General features: G+C 34.9%; 1 long non-coding RNA gene across 6 annotated transcripts in view; it reads right to left on the bottom strand.

Moving 5' to 3' along the window:
• LOC131522626 (uncharacterized) overlaps positions 1-23,592 on the bottom strand; it is a 124,741-nt gene that overhangs the window by 30,093 nt on the left and 71,056 nt on the right. For all 6 annotated transcript variants that reach the window (XR_009266582.1, XR_009266578.1, XR_009266579.1 and 3 more), the window contains exons 6-9: positions 12,347-12,456; positions 12,165-12,256; positions 6,296-6,468; positions 3,400-3,495 (exon numbers count right to left, since the gene is read on the bottom strand). This is a non-coding gene — a long non-coding RNA (uncharacterized LOC131522626). The remainder of the gene's footprint in view (positions 1-3,399; positions 3,496-6,295; positions 6,469-12,164; positions 12,257-12,346; positions 12,457-23,592) is intronic.

Genomic DNA, 23,592 nt, shown 5'->3' with positions numbered 1-23,592 from the left:
ATAAATCTCAATTTGAAAAAAATAAAATAAAAAAATTACCCTTATGACAGGGTCACATGATACCTATATCCTAGTTCAAATTTAAAATGGTACATAACTGCAATATTGTGCTGAATGTAGAACTTGACGACAACAACAATAACTAGGTACAAAATAAAAAATATATATACTAGAAGCTGGGTGTGCTCCTCAAGTGGACTATGGTAGCTATTGTAAATTTATTAAAGTAGCCTATATAGGCTACTAGATATAGGCAATGTGTGCTCTTCAAAGTAGCTGAAACAACTGTTAATGTGGGCTAGAATGAAAGATAATAAGCAAAAGAAATGTAATAACTTAATACTGATCTTCATTATGTTAATGTGCAGGGAAAAACAGAACTTCTTTTGTTTGCGGCGCGCTGTTTTTAACTGATCAGCGCTGCTCTGGTGAGATTATTTCGCACCGCGCTGTCAGTTCGGTGGCACTAGCACGTCCTCCCTGCGCTGTCGAGTCGGTCCCGCCGCTCGGTCCATTGAGCCGCACCTATGACAGGTCAGCACAGCGCGAACTCTTTAATACCGCGCTGTTTCGTCCCACTTTTGGGATGTTTGGCTTCCCATACATTTTCTTACTACGGACGCTAAAATTCTTGCAAACTGTCTAAACTGAATTATACATGTCATGCAGACATTCATATGAGGAGTTTAACAGCAAATTAGTGATTCAGAGAACAAATTTTATTTTTGAACATAAAATATTTAACGAGGTCTGGACCTCGGTGGCCCCATAGCTGGCTACGGCCTGTATATATATATATATATATATATATATATATATATATATATATATATATATATATATTATAATATATATATATATGTGTGTGTGTGTATGTGTGTGTATACAGTGGGGGAAAAATATTTGATCCCCTGCTGATTTTGTCAATCAATTTATAACTTTTTGAAATGCGTTTTTCTGGATTTTTTTGTTGTTATTCTGTCTCTCACTGTTAAAATAAACCTACCATTAAAATTATAGACTGATCATTTCTTTGTCAGTGGGCAAACGTACAAAATCAGCAAGGGATCAAATATTTTGTGTTCTTTTCTTGGAAGGCCTCTTTTCTTTTTCTGTAAACAGTGCCATGATGTCCTTTACCAAAAAGCTCTACTTTTGTCTCATTTGTCCACAGTACATTCTCCCAAAAGGATTGTGGTTTTGTCACATAAGTTTTGGCAAACTCCAGTCTTGCTTTTTTATGCCTTTGTGTCAGCAGTGGTGTCCTCCTGGGTCTCCTACCATAGCGTCCCTTTTCATTCAGATGGTGACGGATAGTGCGAGCTGACACTGTTGTACCCTGTGTCTGCAGATCAGCTTGAATTTGTGTGGTGTTGAACTTGAAGTTAATCGGGGTTCTTTATCCACCATTGGAAAAAATTTTTCTCCATTTTAACTTGCCATAGGTGTGTCTAAATACAAATTACAGGAGCATCACATGCTTGAAAAGCAATTATTTCTTACAATTTTGACAAGGTGCCAATAATTTTGTCCAGTCCATTTTTGAGTTCTGTGGTAAATTTGATCAAGTTTGACCTTTCTTCTCTGTTTTTTTGTGTTGTTGCGGTGCAAACAAAAACAATAAGCATGTGAATACCAAAACATTTGCAATTTGGAACAATTTTCTGACACAATTGCAAGGGTGCCGATATTTATGTCCATGACTGGCGGAGCTAGGGTTGTCCACCCCTCTCACAACTGCTGTTTCTGTCACCTTTTCTCTTCACAAGAAGTGCATTTATTCAGTCTCAGAGCGTCTTTACGACCACATCAAACAGGACACGTGCGCTTCAACTTCACTTCAGTTGTCAGGCGCGAGTCAAACGAGCGTGGAAACTGTATTGTGCTCGCAGCAAACGCGCACAAAGGTGCCGGGGCACACATAGCCTGTATCATTTTATATGAAATCGCGAAAGAAACTACGAACATGCAATGTCATGATCGGTTAAGTCATGAAGTTACCAAAAAGGTGATTAAAGCTGCCATAAAACTGTGCATGCATGTAATATGTTATATATGAGTTACATTAAGAACATGTCTCTGAAATGGTTTTCAAAACTGTCCTGAAGCATCCTAGCACTGTCTCCCTCATGTAACACACCCGATTCAACTGGTCAGCTCGTTAGAAGAGACTGAAATGGGTCAGAAAAGGTAAAGAGAGTTGAGAGAAAATAGGATGCGTGTCAGATGCGGGTCTCTTAAAGAAATAGCAGCCAAAAACATCCTAATAACCAGCTGCTGTGATGTATGTTCATCAAGAACAAAAGAAAAAAGAGGAAATCAATAACTTTTATAGTTTTAAGGATTCATCTGTATTTAGTTTAGAATTTAGTGTTTGATAGCTTTATTCAATTTCTGTATATTTCTGCTGAGGGGCACAAGTAGATAAATATGACATTTATTATAATGGGTTTATGTGAAGATTGTTTTAAGTTCACTTAAATAAGAAGTTATTTTTAAAGTCTAATACATGTTAAAATTACAGTAGCTCTTAATTATAATGTAAAGTTGAATGGCTATAGTCAAAGGTTAAATATTAGGGGGAAACATTTTTTACAAGGAAATCAGTATTAATTGGTATCAGTGATACTGGCCTTCAGTCATAAAAAAGATGTCATTAAAAACTGTCTTTACGTTGTTTGTACATTAATTTGAAGATTGAATGTGAAATTATTGCAACATAAAAGTATATTTAAAAACGTTAATGTTAGGTGGGATTAATCGTGTATACATATATATATACTGTATACACACACACACACATACACACACACACACACATATATATATATATATATATATATATATATATATTAGTGCTGTCAGATGATTAATCGCAATTAATCGCATCCAAAATATACGTTTTTGTTTACATAGTATTTGTGTGTGTTTATTAGTATTTATTATGTATATATAAATACACACTTATACAGTATATATATTTTGATAATATTTACATATATTTAAATGTATATATTTATATTTAGATAATTTATATTATATATAAATATATTTAATATACAAATATAAAATTTTTCTTAAATATATACATGCATGTGTGTATATTTATATATACATAATAAATATACACAGTACACACTCATATTATGTAAACAATTTTTTTTATTTTGGATGCGATTAATCGTTTGACAGCACTAATATATACACACACATACATACACACACACACACACACACACACACACACACACACACACACACACATACATATATATATATATTAAAATATGTGAAACTATATCTGTATTTTATCTGTCTATCTATCTATAAACATACATAGAACAAATGCGTTTTATATGTATTAATGTCTATGTTTTACGCAGAAAAAAAAAATTGGACCTGTTTTGTACCCCATTCTTCCACAGTGCCACACGCTCAGCCTTCTTCTCCTCTACAATCCCTTCAGTCTCTCTCTGAAGCACTTCTCCATGGACTCTAATACCAAACACACAAAAGGTCTTCTGTTAGAATCAGCCTCTTGGCCGATGAGGATAAATGTAGGTGACATGGAATAATGAAGACTTGGTCAAGGGCCGTGCCAGATGTGCACTTTAAGAGTCGCCTCAAATGTGATTAGTGTAATTAGGGCCTTATGACCTGTTGAGCCACCACATAACAGCATGAAATCAGATGACCGTTTGATATCACCCAGAAATTACATCGCTTTGACAATCTTCAAAAGCAGTTTCAGGCAATCAAATGTACACCTATAATATAGTAATTGTGTTCATTTTTTTGGTTAGAGCCTTCATTAATATACCGTTAACAGTCTTTTGATATTTTTCTATGTAAATAGAATATATAAATTCTTGCTATTCAGCAAAAGGTACCGAAACATTTAAAGCAAGCGTGGCATTAATTCAATGCTAATTAATTTCATTTGTAATTAATTGAATGTGATCATAGCAATCCTTCTGTTGACAAGCTCTTTTCTTCAGCTGTCTTAAAGGTTCAATCGTGGGTTTTTCATATCGCTCAAAACACCCACTCAGACCGTAAACGCTAAAAACCTGCCAACGTTCATGCAAATTCTCCATAATCAGTTGAATCATATCAAGTCATTGTTATTTTTTCATTATGCACTGTCCATTAAGTTGAAGTTAACTTCAAAGTTTCCTGCATTACACAACACAGTATGCAATGCTGTTATTTAGGGGGGCAAGACATTTAAAGACGTGGTGACCAGCATGATATTTCTGGTATTTTGAAGCCGGTGTCTTATTGCTGAGTGATCGTTCCGCTCATTTGAGCGCGCCTGGCTTGTGTCAGCGACCCTGATGGTTAATGCTCAGCAGCTCAGGTGTGCTGATGCTGACAGGTAGTGTTCACGCCGCAGCGCACGCTCAGGGGAAATCAAGCTCGCGCTCCAAATGAGTCTGTTTACTGCACGAGGGAAAACAAACAGGCCGCGTGCTCATCAGCATCACAGTTATAGGACGTACAAACAGGCCCTACTTTTACAACTACAGCAGCGGCGTTTAATGCATACTAATCATGCACCGTTTCACCGCCAACTTCTGACGAGTCCGTAGAAATACGGCAAACAAACGCAAGCAGGCAGGTTGATGCAATGCACAGACACATAATGCATTAACTATTGTTCATAATGGATGGTTATTTCAGAGTTATGGCATCCTATGTAAGTGGATCATATGTAAGATGACTTTTCCATATTGAAAAGGTGGTTTTTCAATATGGGAAATATGAAAAGAAAATGTCTGTATAATAATAATAATAATAATAATAATAAATAAATAAATAAATAACATTACATTAAAAAGCAAAAAAAAAAAAAATTTAAAAAACATACAAAATAAAATAAAATCAGAAAAAATGTCACTATGCCATTATCAGCTTTTTATTGTTTTTAAATGTATTGTTTTTACTGCCGCAAAAATAACTTCCATTATTTTGAATAATATTGAAATGTAATGATATATATATATATATATATGTATATATATTCATATATTCTTCATATATTATTGCAAGAATATATATATTTATATTTATTTATTTATTAATTCTTTTCATATATTCTTATATATCCTTCATATATTATTGCAAGATTATTTTTCTTGAAAAAGCAATCGTGGGTCTCATTAAACTTGACCAACACTGTTTTCTAATCCGTTTCTATTACTATTAATCATGAATGTGTGTGTGAGTATTTTATCATTATATATGCAATTTTATTTTATTCAAATGTACAAAGATTATTTATAAAGATTAAGATTAGTAATAAAGAATATTTTGCTTGAAAAGCCAACTGAAGGTTTCATTAAACCTTAACTTAACTGTAATATACTAATACTGATTCTAACCTATTCCTACGAATATTAAATCATGAATATTGAGCATTACTGTACATTGCATATTTCATGCACCAGGACTAGTTGCACAAGACTAGTTAACACCCATCGTATCTATCATGAAAAATCACTCTGCATATCTCTTCGAGGTTTAACACCTGAGCAAAGGCAGCATAGCAAATGACAATGTCTACCAGATTTCTCACAACACCCGCAAACACACATATTAATAAGCTCATAATTATATTACACTTCTCCAAATCGAGTCCCTCAAGCTGTTAGTTAAACAGAGAATATGCCAAACACATTCGAAGCCAAATTAGGACAGAAAGAAAGTCTAAATACGCCAAATGAAACAATGACTAACTAATGTCCCAAAGATGCTGCTGAAGTAGAGGACTAATGTTGATTGTATCGTTCATCCTGTTTGTGTTTGGAAAGCATACTACTATACTACTATTCGTGCATTAATATATCAGCAATTTTATCATTATTATTGACTGGACTGCATAGGGTTGTATTAAAAGCATGACAATTATGCATACTACTTTTTAAATAACGATGCTTTTCAAATAGTAAGCAGAATTCAGTAATTAGTACCAAACACAGCCAGTGTTGACCTTTAACCTCAGGAAGTTCTTGTCTCCTCAGAGAACATGTGCAGGAAGTTTGTCTCTTTACCTCGGGGCAATAACACATCATTCCTCTCACAGTGTGAGCACTTAAAACAAACTTAAAACATGGAAATGACTTATTGCACCTCGAGGGTACATTTCTAGCTTTGTGTACTCCCACATAAATGAAACAGATTTAGCCAAATTACTCACTACTCCATTTCAACTTTAAAACTTTTGGCGGCACTATTGACAATTACTGTAACATTGTTCCTCTCAGCTTCCACCAGAGTTTGGAAATGCAAGTACCTCTTGGCTGTTTTTGCTTTTAAACCGTTGTGCTGTTGTGAGTTGAGCACTTCAGTAACTCGATTGTGACATTAGGGGGTGCTGGAATTCTTCTGGATGGGAACGTCAACGCTTCTCTGAGATCCATCCCACTTTTCCATGTCAGTGGGAAGAGAAACTTTTCAAGAGCTTACCTGAGAAAAGAAAATTTTAGAGGACAACATCTGAGAGACCAACTTTACTTGGTAATTGTGTGTATTGTAAAAGTAGCACAGAGAGGACAATGCTATTTGTATGTGGAAATGCAGCCTTTTATAAATAATCAAATATGCATTAAATATGCATTCATTTTCTATTGTATTATATAATGAAAATTACATTTTATGACACATCCGTTTCTTTTACTAAATAAAAACTTTTGCTAACCCTTTACTTTAAGTCTTTATGTATAATGCATTATCAAGGTACAATGTACTGCATTATATCTTTTCATAAATAACTGTAGCCAAAGCTAAAATGCATTATAATATCTGAAGGTTTGTTTGTCATGTGTTTTAATGCATTAAACTTTCTAAAGGTGCAACAATGAATAGATAAGTATTATAATGCATTATAACTCTGCATTTATGAGATCATACAGTGCATTACAAGGCATAATGAATGCATTAAGACTACATTTAGAATGCATTTTAATGCTTTAAGTAAAGTGTTACTAAACTTTTATGTTTTCTTTTATTTTATTAATTTAATAAATTTTTTTGCAAATTATTATAATTTTTTTAAGGGAATTTTATCATTCTTCAATTAACGCTGTCCCACAAATCAAGGAAATAAAATAACTAAATACACAAAAATAAAATATGCAATTATACACACACACACATACCTTTATAACACTGTTCCACAACTCAGTGAAAAAATAAAATAAAGTAAAATAAAAAAATAAATAAAATATGCAATATGTTACATATTATACAATTACACTGAGAGAATTGTATGATTCTTCACAACAATTAACACTGTCCCGCAAATCAGTGTTTTCACCAAACGTTCCCCCCAAAAATGCCGCCGCTCATGAATTATTGAAAAAGAAACACATTTCCTCTTGTTTACCCATATACACATATGTATAAAATATCATTTATTCTAATAGGGTCTATAAATCAAAAGTATTGTCAGCGAATGAGAGATAAGTGAGGTTATTGTGCGATGAGGCCAGCTGGTGGTAATAATTTAATGAAGTTTTACAGGCGCTATAAAGGCAGGAAGCAGATGTGGCATTAAGGATTATAAAGTTGGTAAAACTTTTAACAAGTGAGATGGATTCAACGGTACAACAGCAGAAGTGCAGAAACGGAGGGAAAAAACAGGGTGAATTTACACATCCTTCAATTGCAAAGCTATCAATCACACGCGTGTTATTCCTCTGGGAGAATCTTTACATGCATATTTATTAGCTCAACATGCTAATTCCCGCTGCTCCGGGCCCCACCGCTGTGGCGCCAAGCCTGTTTATGACTCATAATTGTTGATATCCTTTGATATATTTCTCTCAACTAAGACATCATTTGCTTTTTGTGGTTTTAAGTCAATGAGGCACAATGACCCAGGCTTTCAATTCAGATTTACAGTTCAACATCTATTAAGAGCAAGTCAATGCCTCCAGTGGGGGATCGTCACAGTGCAAAAGCACTATTGTGTCTGGCTTTGTTGCTCAAACTAAAAAAAAAAAACAAGTTATATAATTATCAGAGAAATAACAACAGCTGGATGAAATGGAGTTGCACTGGAGACCGAGAACTATATTTTAATGTCATAAGGAACCCCGTGTGCGCTCTAGCTGTGGAAGTTAACAGAGGGGAAAAGTTTGCACACGTCCAGAGCAGCATCGGCATGCGTTTCTACGGCAGATATATTACCCAACAACAGGAGCAGAGATTTGACTCCCTCAGACACCTGCCGCCGAACGCGCTCCTCCGGGGATCCAGCATCTGAGAAATGCAATTTGAGCGTTTCAGAGCCACAGAGAAAAAACAAACACAACGTTTGGGAGGGCGACAGAGTAAACACCAATACAGTTGACGCTGGACAAACATGTATTTGGGGGGAAAAAAATCATAAATGGATCTGTTGTCTCACAGGTGTGGAATATTCAAGGACAAACTTGATTGCGGAAGCACGAGGGACTCTCTCGGTTTTAGCATGATGATGAGTTGATTACATGCACCGTGAGCATGTTAACAGAGCTCAAGTGCTGCTGGGTCGCACGCGGGGCGTTTACGCTGAAGATCGAGTCATGACCCTGGCAGCTTCCAAATGACGAAATTCGAATGAAAATATTTGATTCTAATTTTGATCATTTTACACATTTTATATGATCAACAAATAATTGTATAAATTTATATTCATAGTCAAACTATTCAAAATGTCTGTAAATGCCTTTTTTTTTGTTTTAAATTGAACCTGGAAATGAACAGTTTTGGGATTTTTGAACCATTTAAAACGACAATAAACAAACAAACAAATATTTATTTATTTAAAATAAAATACTATGATGTAAAAAAAAAAAATGTAGATGTAAAATAATTTTTTTTACCCATTTATTTTATATATTTATATTATATTCAAACTAAAAGCTATTAAAATGTCTCATCTGTGCAAGATGTCAAAAAAAGCCTTGTTTCTGCTTTTCTGTTTTTCATATTAAACCTGGAAATAGGAATCTGAAAACCTTTAAAACAACAAGCAGATACAGCATTTGATTTTGAAAATCTGAAAACAAAGAAAACAAAAATATATAAAATATTGATATTAATAAAATGTATATAAAATAAAATAGCATAAATTTTTAAATCTGATTTTTCCTTTTATATATATTTATATTCATATTTAAACATATAAAAAAACCGTCTGAACTTGGTTCATAAGATTTCATACTTTATAATAAAATATTCATAAAAAAATCTATTTATTTTATTTATGAAAAAAGCAAAATGATGTGAAATGATGTTTCACTCCTTTGTGCAGATGATCCAAAGAGCATTTAAAAAGAGAGACTATCTATCTTGATAATATAAGTTGTCCCATATGTTCTATTAAATAAGTAAAAAACAGCATTTACACGAGCAGTTTCAAACTTTAACATTTATTATTCATAAAAATACAGTCCGCATTTGATCATGGGTCGCTAGAATGCGTTTTAATGCTCTTTGATTGAGTCCCCTTTTTGTGTTGAGGTTAAGGAGTAATTAATCACAACATTTTTGACACTAAACATTACATAAAAATAAAAAGGCTGACAAGTTGTTTTACATAATCAAGTGTGCCGCTCTCACCTGCGATGACACCGCCGAAAGGGCCCCGCCGAACCCTCGTCATTACACCCAACAATAACACAGGTGTGTGAAAAATGGAAAACTGGCAGCGATATGAATTATTAATGTCAAACTTAAGTATTAGAACAGGAAATCAACCAACTTACCTGGCACGATTAAAATGCAAAACACCTCTTTTTTCCCCCCACAAAACAGGAAAGTATAATTACGGCCCGCTATTCTGGAACACGTTAACTTGTGCTTTTTCTAAAGCTGGGAGCACCTGCTTACTTTGTTTATACTCCTGTATTCTCTCTCATATTAATAAGAGGCTGCTCGCATGTCCTCCTACAGCTCTGCACAAACACGATGAGAACTTGTCAAGCCTTGTCATAATCTGAATTACAAATACTTTGTATAGCTGCTAAACTATAAGTTAAGTGGGGGTACAGCGGGAGATGGGCGCCAACATGTGGGTGTTTTGAAGTCAAAGAGGGGAAAGCCATATTTATCCGCCCTTTGGAAAAAGTGGAGCTGAGTAAACAAATCCATTTGCGCTACACGTGAATTGTTTCCAGCATTGTATCATCACGGTTGCGTTCGAACGGATCGCTTTCGAACAGGTGCGCGGCGCCACTGACCAATAGCGAGGCCCTGTTCTTAAAGGATGCCGGGAAACAGCTTGAGCCGCCGACGTTTTTGGCAAGTCAAACTTTATCAGTGCAAACACGCAGAGATGAAAACAAACACATCCCGGCTTGCTAATTACGGACACATTGGAGTCTCCGCGCCTCATCATCGGCGGGCTAGCGTGGGGCCTGCCTCTTGGCCGGCATCCTCGGACAAACCTGGCTGTCCGTACGGCGGCCCGCGAAGCCTTTTCCATTAGGTGTCGCGTCGGTGGCCTGTCTGTGATTTTTCAAACCCATTATTTCACATGCAAAGTTATAAATTACTGGACTGACACCAGGCTGGTATCTCGCAGGCCATGTGGCCTGAACTAACGCCAAATCCTGCACCACTAATTTTACTAATTGCCCGGGCGCAGCCAACACTTTTCATTGGTCCATAGCCGGCCATGTCACAGGAAGCTAATGAGGACTAAATAATGCATGTGAACCTCTCTAATTGCTCCATTTCTCATTGTAGTTACCATTTCTGTAATAAGAGAATGGGTGCCAACATGTTTACGGTATAATTATTTTGGATAGAAATATCAATGTATTCAGCGCACTTCCAAGAATGATAAACCTTTGGAGCAAAACATTAGAAGTATTTATTCAGACGACTGCTCAATTCATGGCATGTCATCTTGATCTAAATGGCAGACTTATTTGTTATTATTATTAATGATATTTTATTTAGCTTATTGTTGCTCTCGAGCAAAAAGGAAATGGGCTTTTTTAAAATTCAGATTTTTGTCTGAATCTCTTTTGTAAGTCTCTCTGGATAAAAGTGTATAATAAATTCATAAATGGAAATGTAACATATCAATTTCTCTTCTACAAACACTCACCACACTACTTGTAGAGTACTGGTGTTATTTTAATATCATTGAGATTATTGTATTATTGTTTTTAATTAATATTTTATTAATCATTCGTTTTAATTTTAATTAAAGTTTTAGTAATTTTGTGTTTTTTGTCATTTTTAGTAGTTTTTCAGTTTTTGTTTATATATATATTATTCATTTTTATTTCAGTTTTAGTTATTTTAGTACATCAAATCAAACTAAATTAAAATGAGAAATGTTGCAAATAGCTAAAATGAATTTTTTTTAAAGAAATATTTTTATGTTAGTATTTTAGTGTTATTTTAATATCGTGTAGATAGTATTATTGTTTTTATTTTAAATCTTTTTATATTTTCTGTTTTTATTTTAATTTTAGTTAAATGTTTTAGTTATATATATATATATATAGAGAGAGAGAGAGAGAGAGAGAGAATTACATACTATATATATATATATATATATATATATATATATAAAACCTGTGTACTACAGAAAATTGGATAGGATTACTTTGAAACAATTTTTACTCAAAAATTGCTTGTAAATTTCACAATTTCAAAGAAACAGCAAGCAACACATTGAATTAAACATTACATTGTAAAATACAAAAACTAAAATTTTCTTCTAAAATGCTCTCCAATAATCTTTGAAAAAACTGTCTATGCATGTTCTGTATGTCTAAACTTGTGGCTGTTCAGAATAAAATACTATCTCCTACTCTTACTATATCTGCAGTACGTACTGTGTATGATTTTTATGCAGAATTTCTGTAAGCTAGAAAACTTCAAATAATAGACATTTTTCATTAAAAAAATAGAGAGATTAAAAATAGCATGTTTCATTTCCAAGATAACTGTATGCCACTCATGGAATTTTAAAAAAGCATGTAATGAGGTCATGTGACAACAATGTGGCATAATGCCTTTTGAAATGTTTATCTTTGAATAATGCATTCTATTTCATATGCTATATTTTAAAAAGCAGCATACAGTACATACTGCACAGGAAGTAGTATTTCATTCTGAACGTCGCCTCTCTATGTAAATATTCCAGCAGTTGTCACCTGGGGCTGGAGTGTGTGTGATGTTCCTGCTCTGGACAGCTTCCCGTTTGCACACATCGGCCAGAGTTTCCCTCACCGCATCTTCAGGCAACCTGTAATTTAGCAGCAAATTCAATCATCCAAATAGCTAAATATTTTATGTTATTAAAGCACAACTGAAAAGAATGCTATTATTTATTTACATCCCAGATCTTCACTCCATCATCAGGTGGTCTGCTGGGTCCAGTTCATCTACGACATCTTCTGAATTATTGACCAATAATCTGTCTTAATTCACATCACCCGGCCGTTCCTTTGATAAATGCGACACAAAAATGCCTAGTTTATGATTCGGTGCAGAGAGGGGAAAAAAAAATGTGCATATGTGGCAAGAGGGGATGGGGGAAGGGTGGAAGGTATGGTAAAATATGATTAAATAAATTATGATGACAGACAAAACAGGGTTTAGGTTGAGAACATTTGCCATGCTAAAGAATTCAGATGACAGAAGTGTCAATCAAAGCTCACAGCGGGAAGAGTGTTAAGACCAGAGTCTGTGTTTCTGCCACCGCTGTGTTTTCCCTCACCAACATCCAAGATTTCTACAGGCACAAATCCCTGTTCTTTTGCTTGTGAGATATTAGATAAAAAAAATAAAATAAATAAAAATCATAATTGTGTCACAATCAGTTAAACTGATATTCATTGAATCTATTTCAATATATATCTTTATGCACCTTACAATGAACCTTTTTTAATTTTGTATGTATATATGTATAGTGTATATTAGTGCTGTCAAACGATTAATCACGATTAATCACATCCAAAATAAAAGTTTTTGTTTACATAATATATGTGTGTGTACTGTGTATCTTTATTATGTATATATAAATACACACACACGTGCATGTATAAAAATATATTACGTTTATACATTTAAAATATTTATATATAATATCAATTATATGAACATAAATACGTACATGGAAATATTTTCAAAATATGTACTGTACGTATGTGTATTTATATATACATAATAAATATACACAGTACACACACATATATTATGTAAACAAAAACTTTTATTTTAGGTGCGATTAATCACGATTAATCGTTTGACAGCACTAGTGTATATATAGTATTTTTATCAAAAACAACAGCAAAAAATAGGTACATTGTGATTAATAAATATATGACATGAATAAATATAGGATGTGTCATAGAACGGGCTTCCGTTTATTGGCATAAAGTCACTCTTCAGCTTCCCACAAGTACTCGATTATTCGTTTTTGAAACCTATTGATGATCAAAATGAGAAATTGCCAAGAATACCCGTCCCTACCGGCAAAGGCCCATAATCTGAGGCAAATCTGTGCCCGTTTACACGTGTGACTGTGAAGACACAGAAAGGCGCCTGTGGAGCATGTGAGGAACAAATAGCTGAAAAAGAAAAAGATGTGCAAATGATACATTTACAATGATACAGTATGCAACAATGACCCAATTAGGCAAGTGATAGTCCCGAAACGAGATGCGCCGATGTGAAGCCAAGTGTCATGTGAATGCCGAGTTCACACTGTACGATTTTAAAATCGCCAACAAATGCCCAAAATTGGAGGCAAATCGGTGCTCATTCACGTGAGTGACAATCACGCAGTGTGAATTATCAAAGACGCAATCTGAGAGAATGGCTGACACCCGTGAAATATGTAGCATGCTAAATATCAGGACCTGTGGGCGATTCAAAATCCTGCTGTGTGAAATGAGTTCTGACTGAAAAATACATTGGCGCTGACCTACAGCCAATGAGAGCGCAAGATACAGGGCAGCGGGAAGTTTGGGAGGAGTTATATGAAATGTAGTTTTCAGACCAGACAGAGTTGTCAGCGATTCATCCTATTGTAAAGTCATGCAGTGTGTAACCTCCTGTCGCCGATTCCATTGTGCAATGTGAACACAGCAGCAACACAAAACAACGGTTATCCAACGACTTTGAAAATCGTGCAGTGTGAAGTCGGCAGAAAAGAGCGACGACGCGGTACAGCTGAATCACTCACGCAGTTTTCAGATGACTGATTTAACAGTTTGTGTGGATTTATTTACTCGTCTAACCTACAATGCTATATTGAATAAATGTGTGCAGGAATTTTTGTCATTTTAAACTCGAAAGCTGCGGGAATGAGTAAAACTATGCAAACTATGTGATAGGCTATATGCGCAATCCCGCACTGAAATTCAGGACTTGATTAAACATAATTCTGTCACACAGAGATTTGTGAAATACATTTTCATAACTTTTCCAAAACTTTCTGGGTTTATTCATTTTTCCAAAACTTTTCCAGGCCTGTAAATTGCGGTTTTAAACCTTTTCCAGGTTTTTCAAGACCGTACGAATCCTGTATATATTATAAAATATGTGAATTAATTATGTGTAATGAATTGCAATAATTATTGCTATGATGATGTCCTATGAATTATATTGTTAAATATATAATAAAATACTGAAAATATTATGCATTAAATAATATAAAACTATATATTGTAAATGATGAAAATATTTTATATACTAGCTAATTTGGGAAACTAGCTAGTCCATATTGAACAACAATTGTTTTAAATATAAATATGTCTTTAATATAACAATTAAACCTTAATATATAAATGGAAAAAACATTCAATAGTGAACTGAAAATGTAATAAATTGGAGCATGCTGTGTATCAAATGAACTTGATATAATGCAGCAAAGAAAAGTAACTTAAGAGTCAGACACGGCTGTAGAATTGGATTAACGTGAGCATAACCCAAGAGCTGATGTCGCACTGATAAAGCATCCCTGATAGTTTATCTACATATAATGGGCCTTCAAACTGTCATAATACTATTGTAATAGCGCTTCTCTTTTATGCGTGCTAATCTGAAACTCAGAGCTCAGTCAATGATCACGAATCTACATCAGATTACAGCGTTCCCTCAGGTTACAGCTCTTAAAAAAACGAGACGTTCTGACTGACTATCAAAATCACAACATTTCTCCACTGTGTCTGCTTTAATCGCTGTGGTTTCTGCCTCTCACAGGCCACTTTGATGATCACTATAAAAATCACAAGAGAACTGCTGGTTATTGTGTGATTAATTCAATATAAATAATAGTTGAAATGGGGGCATTTTAAACATAAGGCTGAAAGGAAGATTTACTTTACATAAAAATCAACGTACGTACATTCATGAAAACAGGAAAGAACATGAAACTTGCAGATATATATATATATATATATAAAATGCAGATCGAAATCACTGAGCAATATTCACAGTGTTGCTTAATTTGTCATCAAAAAATGATAAATGTTGTCATGTACTGAACATAGAGGTATATGTGTCTACTTTTTCGCAGCATAATTCTGCCTAATTTAAAAATAAATACAAAAATCAATTCATAAGTAAATGTAAAAATGCATTTACACCTAGAAATTGCATAAAGGTCATTCAATCAGTTTAGAAGTTGAGCTAGAAAATGTGACAAGACTCAATTATAGAGTATCATTATAATGACAAACACTCTTCTATTTTATTTTATTTTATTCTATATCAGGGCCTTTTCTTTGGAGACCAACATCATGAGTGTGTTAATATTACTGAAACAGACCTCCACAGTCAACTCTCCATGTATTATACAGTTGATCTTACAATAAATGTCTAGAATAATTCAACCTTAATGAACATGTCTCGTTAATGCCAATTATTGAGGTGGAGGAGCTGAAGCTTCTGCGTGTCACAGCAGCCACAAATAACTACACGTTTAATAAAAACTACCCAGTTTGTGGGGAATCCCATGTGATGGAGCTTAAGATAACAGAAGAGTCATAGTGCAACGTTTCTGAAACACTGTGGAAAAAAAACGAACCTCATTCATGAGCGACTATGGTCAAATATGCTCCATTGTTTCCCATTGTGTTTGGATCATGACTTCAAAACGAACACTCGGGACCGTGTATTTTTCAGCATGAAAATAAGATCTGTTTCCTTCAGAAAAACAAGGAATTAATTAAAAACTAAAGAAAATGAGCCGCTGGAACACTGTGGCCAATGGTGAACCACAAAATGATGTGTGATAATAATGTGCGACTTTGAGACATTTGGCAGATCTGCTGTCTCAATTAAATAAAGAATATGATTTCTCAATTAAACAAAGATAAATGCAATTATATTTTTTATATACAGCTGCCATTAAAAGTCTTTGCATTTATATTAAAAACATAAAAAATGGCATTTATTTTTAAATAATAAATGCACAGTTCCATTTAAAAAGTGTTACATTGTTACATTTTAAGTATAAAGCAATATTGTTCAGAATAAATACTTTTTTGGCTGTCAAACTCTGGTAAAATGACCTCAAGACCAATCGATAAAAATAATACATTATTTGAAGCACAACTCGTTTGCAGATGCCACTTTGTTTTGATCTTTTCTAATCCAATGCAATTAAATTTGGACATTTTTAAGTGATGTAAGAGTCCAAAAAACTACTGTATGTGCAATTAAAAGACTTGTATGTTGGAGAAAAGTCATGAAAAACTCACTTATCCCTATTTTGGGTGCAGAAAAGACCATTTCTGATTATAAGCAGACTTCTATATAATAAAACAAATTATGATATGCCCCGTTTAAAACACAAGCCTTAGAATATATATATATTTTTCTGCTTTACAAATGGGCTCCAAGTGCACAAGATGACCAAATGCCACCAAACTTCTCGAAATGCACCCCTGTAACGTTGTAATAATGGCTCAGTAATGTGCCCATGATAATACGGCTAACAGTGAGGACACACACGTGTGTGTTTGTGTGTGGAACAGCTGCTTGATTAGGCACACGGCTCCATTTGCAGTCTGTGGCGTGGTGCACAGGCACATAGAGGAGAGAAGAGAGAGAACCGCAAACGTGAAGCTCACGTTGACATCTGAAACAGCTGAACTCTCGTTTCAGTACAGATGTGCAATGTGTGGGGGAAAATACTATTAATAACGCAATGTGTGACTTCCTTTTGAGTTCTTGGGGTGAAATTTCCACAAGGTTCAACCTGCGTCTTCAGCAGAGCTATTGAAAAACTCCAAAGGGGACAAATAAGCACCAAAAACAGGTAGTCCATAAGATCTGTGCGCTATATTTCAAGTCTTACAAAGTATATTATAAATAAATTAAATATGTTTGAAATTAAAAATTAATAATAGATTCATTATTAAAATTTATAATAAACATTTAAACCTATCATTTTGAAGTAAAAATTAAACAAATATATGAATGAACTTTTCCAATATCTCAAACTAGACAGATTTTTTTTTAGATAGATACAGTAGATAGACAGACAGATAATTAATTAAAAAAAATTTTTTTTTACATTTATTTAGACAATTATTAAATTTAAATAAAATGAATTTTAATAAGAAATGTATTTACATTTATTTAAATGAATAAAATATTATAAATGAAAGAATAAATATTAATATATATATATTTGGCTTAATTTACATTTTACATTTTAGCTAAACAATCCCAAAATTTCAAAAAACAACTCATTTAAAATTTAGTTTGACAATCAACAAACAACAACTTTTGCTAGATTAAAGTTAATATAATATACATTATATTCAATTTGATATTTAATTTTTATACTTTTTGTGTGTGCGCATTTTTGTGACAAATGAGCACATAAATTTGTATAATGACAAGGGTATGACAGGTATTACAAGGAGAAGGTGACTTTTCAGGACATTACCCCATGTCCCCACTTTTCAAAACGCTTATAAATCACACAAAATGGAGTGTATTGAAAATCTGAAATAGCAGAAAGTTTCCTGTAAGGGGAAGGTTTAGGTGTAGGGTTGGTGTAGGGCAATAGCACATAGAGTTTGTACAGTATAAAAAACATTACACCTATGGGATGTCCCCACTTTTCACAAAAACAAACGTGTGTGTGTGTGTACTTTTGGGTAAAGCAATTTCCATAAAGTTTAACCAGTGTCTTTTTTAAAGTGAAGAACAATATGAAACAAATTCCACAAGGGATAAGTAAGCACCATAAGACTTGTGCTCTATATCTTCTGAAGTCATATGATAAAGAGCTCATATGATCGTTTCAGTTTTGGACTACTTTTATGCTGTTTTGTCTTTTTTGGAGCTTTACAGGCATGGTCACCAAAAACTGTCATTGTATGGATGAAAAACAAAAAAAACAATGCATTTTATGAACTTTAATAGCAGGCATAAATGGGGGCAAGCAGACCTACTTCTGTGAGTTTGCATCTGCAGGTGGCGTTTCTGAACAGCATTAAAGAGCCATGCACACGGTTTTGTGCTCTCCCGAGCAGCTCTGAACAGCATTACCATCAGTCCAGTGTAAATAACATGAAGTGGCATCGCGTAAATAGTTAATGATGCAAAAAATCCACAAGGGGCTTCCCTCCTCCTCACCCGCAGCAGCACTGCTGCTCTGCGCCTCCTGCAGGGAATGAAGACCTGCCACACGGGTGTCACCGCGTGACAACTTAGCCTGCGGACAGTAACAGGTGGCAAAATATTCAAAAGATGCTAACTTACTGACAATGCAGAGAACAGCTCTGTGCTCAGATCAGGATCATATGAACATGGATCACTGGGTGCTGGTAATCAGCTTGGGGAAATATGAAAATAAGAGTGTGAATAAAGCAGACGGCAGTCAAATTTAAATGACAAGTTCACTCAGAAGTGAAAACGGTGTCATCATTTACTCTCATATTATTTTATTGAGGAGCCCAAAATAAGTTATTTATCTATATTGTGTAGGCTGCTCTTTTCCATATACTTTAACATACTTTAAGTCAATTGCAAACGCTCCAAATAGACAAACATAAAAAAAATATAGACAAGAGACAGCCTTGTATGAGGATTTTGAGTGTTGAGTTCTGACTTTTTTTCTCAGAATTCTGAGTTTACATCTCACAATTCTTACTTTTTTTGGAATTTCGGAGTTTAAATCTAGCAATTATTACTTTTTTGGAATTTTGAGTTGACATCTTGCAATTCTTACTTTTACCTTGGAATTCAGAGTTTACATTTCAGAGTTTATATCTCATATTGAGCTTACATCTCGTATATCTGACTTTTTTTCAGAATTCAGTTTACTTTTTGCAATTCTGACTTTTCCCGCAATTCTTACTTTTCTTGGAATTCAGAGTTTGCAACTTGCAATTCTGACTTTCTCTCTCTGATATTTGGAGTTGACATCACGCAATTCTGACTTTTTTTGGTCCCACTTTATATTAGGTGGCCTTAACTACTGTGTACCTACATTTAAATGAATCATTTGGTACAATGCATTTATTGTGTACATACATGTTTTTACAATTGTACTTATATTTTTAAAAATACCTATGTAGTTACATCTGTAATTAATTTCTGTAATTACATTTATAATTACACTGTTGACCCATCCCTTACACCTTAACCCACCCTTAAACCTACCCATACCACCAAACCTGTCCCTAACCTTACCCGTACCCCACCTCAATAGCAGCAAAAGTGTTTTGCAATACAATATGAACACAATAAGTACATTGTACTTATTTTTTGATGCAAGTACATAGTAGTTAAGGCCACCTAATATAAAGTGTGACCCTTTTTTTTTTTTATTCTGAGTATTAATCTCACAAAAATTTTGCAGAGTTTCCATCTCGCAATTCTGACTTATCTTGGATTTCGGAGCTTACTTTTAGCAATTCTGACTTTTAGTTTACATTTCAGCGTTTACATTTCATATTGAGTTTACATCTCATTTTTATGACTTTTTTCAGACTTCAGAATTTACATTTTGTAATTCTGACTTTTTTCTCAGAATTTAGAGTTTGCTCTCGCAATTATTATCTTTTTTGGAATTTTTTGGAGTTTACATCGCGCAATTCTGACTTTTATCTCAGAATTCAGAGTTTACATTTCTGAGTTTACATCTCGCAATTCTGACTTTTATCTTGGAATTCTGAGCTTACATCTCAATTTGGACTTTTTTTCTCTGAATTCAGAGATTACATTGCACACTTCTGTTTTAAAAAGGTAATTGCTCATTTTTATCTCACAATTCTATTTTTCCCTACATTAACCGAAAGCCAGCTTGTGATATAGTAAAGACGCTATTTTGTTTGTGAAACTTGCCAACTAAACAACCACCGTGATGCATCGTTTGCGGTAAGCTATTGATATGTTTCGTGGGCCGGTCCCGAGAGAGGTTCACCCGGCTCTAGGAAAAGATGCAAGGCAGCACCCAGAGACACAGACAGCCCTCAGGAGAGACAGACAGGCCTCGAGAGGACTACATTAGCTCCATCACTGGACCGCACTTCCGCGTGCTAATCACCAGTGGAAAGTTATTAATGCAGAGAGGAACGCCACTCCGAAACAGCTGCTCTTGCCACAGCCAACAATAATACAAGATAGATAGAGAGGGAGGGGGTCGAGAGAGACAGACAGATCTTAACAAAGCACACACACACACACAGCTTTGGTGGGCTCTCCAATGAATTGTTTCTCCTCTGACAAGCAGCTCATTGAATTTCCCATCATGCACCTGATCGGTCATTCAGAAACACAAAACACAAATAAGTCAAGTCGACCATCTGCTTGTTAGCAGCGCCTAGGAAAATCATACAAACTCACAATAAATAATAAATTACTTCGACAGGCCGGAGACCACCTGAATGGCGAATCAAATATTTTATGTTATTTAAGTTACGTCGGCGGCAGCGGCCGTTAAAGAAAAAAACCACAAGAAGCACCGTGCTTTTTAATTTATTACCACAACACACACAGTCCCGGTGTCATCCTCATTTTCTAAATCAATAATCAGCACAGCACGCTTCATTAACAGTGACCAATCAGAGGCGAGCTGGGATCTCATTTTACAACATGAGCATTCCTAAGACATAAACCATCTGCTACTTGTAGAAACAGAAAAATCAAATTAATCCGTTCTTATCATGCATTCCGATTTTAAAGCAATTAAAGATGTTCTTTGTCTAATCGCAGGCGCAGGAGTAGCGCTGTAATGAGCGAGGCAAACTCGGCGCTGAACTTTCCAGGGTTCTCGCCGGTGCGTTTGGAAAGTTTACAAGCCGCGCACACTCCAGTGAGCCGTTAGAGCTACAATGCAGATGTTGGCGACAGCAATGAATTTTTTATTAAGCATTTAATCATCGCACAAACCGAGAATTCCCATAATATGAGGCCCAGGCACAAACTACGAAGGTGCCAAATCACCCGGTATAATGTTTTCTTTTTTAATAAGAAATAAACAGATGCCAATAAGCAGAACTTGTTTTTTAACATTACATAAAGCCAATGATGAACTGGAATACTGAATTTGCCTTAATTAAGCCTGGGGATAGATCTCTCACAGAATGCTAATTTTTGTTAAAAACAATCCGCCGTTTCTTCTCCCAACCCCACTGTCTCTAATTTCTAATCATAATGGATTCATAAAAAACAGCAAACAAGTACAGGCTCCGTTTAAAAGTGCTGAAGTATTGAGACGGCGCTAATTTGCTTTGATGAACTTCCCCGCAGACACCCACGTGCCACTGACGCGCTCCGTCATTAAGACCTTTATTAAGAGGTCACCGATGTGTCAAGGCTATGCTGAGAAGGTTGCAGAGAAGTGGCTGAAATTTGGCTTGCTGACAAACATCATGCATGAGAACTTTGTAAATGCTTTACATTTATGTGAACGTATCAGGGAAAGAGCAGCTCTTTCCCTGATGAACCAAAAAAATAAAAATAAAAAATACTACTCATACCTAACCTGCAAAAAAAAAAGAAACAATAAGAACCACCATATTAACAACATTAATAATTATAATAATAATGATGTAATTTTAATCAAATACATTTTTGCACTAATGCTTAACCTGGGAAAACAAAATCAGGAAATAATAATAATAATAATAATAATAATAATAATATCATTTTAAATAAATAAATATATTTTTTGCACTAATGCTTAACCTGGGAAAACAAAATCAGGAAATAATAATAAATGGTCCACTTATGCCTAACAAAATGAGTAAACAATAAATATAATAATAATAACCAGTAAAATAAATAAATAAATAAATTTTTTTGCACTAATGTGTAACCTAGGAACACAAAATTACTGCTAAAACTAATAATTGTATCAAATAACAAAAATGTAACAAACAAACAAACCATTTTTGCATTAATGCTTAATCTTGGAAAATCAAAATGAGCAAAATAAAAATAAAAATTTTCATTAAGGGTCTTTATTTGATCACAAAAACTTGTGGTTTAAATTCATATCACCCTGTAGCCCAAGACTGGTTGCCCACTGAAGCTAAGCAGGGTTGAGCCTGGTCAGTACCTGGATGGGAGACCTCCTGGGAAAAACTAGGTTGCTGCTGTAAGAGGTGTTAGTGAGGCCAGCAGGGGGTGCTCACCCTGTGGTCCGTGTGGGTCCTAACGCCCCAGTATAGTGACGGGGACTCTATACTGTAAAAAGCACCGTCCTTCGGATGAGACGTTAAACCGAGGTCCTGACTCTCTGTGGTCATTAAAAATCCCAGGATGTCCTTCAAAAAAAAGAGTAGGGGTGTTACCCCGACATCCTGGCCAAATTTGCCAATTGGGATGTGACCATCACGGCCTCCTAATCATCCCCATACACTGATTGGCTTCATCACTCTGTTTCCTCTCCACCAATAAGCTGGTGTGTGGTGTGCGTTCTGGCTCAATATGGCTGCCGTCACATCATCCAGGTAGATGCTGCACATTGGTGGTGGTTTTCACAATGTAAAACGCTTTGAGTACCCAGAAAAGCGCTATATAAATGTAACTAATTAATTAATATCAGAAAAAGAGAAGATGTTTTTTAGACACTGGTCACCATTTCTTTCACCTTTTATAATAATAATGCATCGGTTTGCTGTGTTTCTTCCCAAAAAATAACCACCGTATTTATTAAGCATTGTCCTTTTAAAGCATTTTAAAACATTAGGCAGTCGTGGTCTAATGGATAGAGAGTTGGGACTTGTAACCTGAAGGTCACGGGTTCGAGTCTCAGGTCCGGCAGGAATTGTCAGTGGGGAAAGTGAATAACCAGCACTCTCTCCACCTTCAATACCACGACTGAGGTGAGACCCTTGAGCAAGGCACCGAACCCCAAACTGCTCCCTGGGTGCCACAGCATTGGTTGCCCACTGCTCTGGGTGTGTGCTCTTGTGTGTGTGTGTGTGTGCACTTGGATGGGTTAAATGCAGAGCACAAATTCCGAGTATGGGACACCATATTTGGCCACACGTCACTTCACTTTCACTTTCAAGGTCATGTCTTACAGTGATTTTACCATGGTTAAGGGGTTTTAGACACTTAAAACACATGAATGTAAGTTCAGGAAAAGCTACATGCACAATA

This window comes from Onychostoma macrolepis, chromosome 16 (genome assembly GCF_012432095.1).
Source record: "Onychostoma macrolepis isolate SWU-2019 chromosome 16, ASM1243209v1, whole genome shotgun sequence".
In the NCBI taxonomy this organism is placed as follows: Eukaryota; Metazoa; Chordata; class Actinopteri; order Cypriniformes; family Cyprinidae; genus Onychostoma; species Onychostoma macrolepis.
Note: the sequence above shows the minus strand (reverse complement) of the source record. Positions and strands in the feature narration are given on the sequence as shown.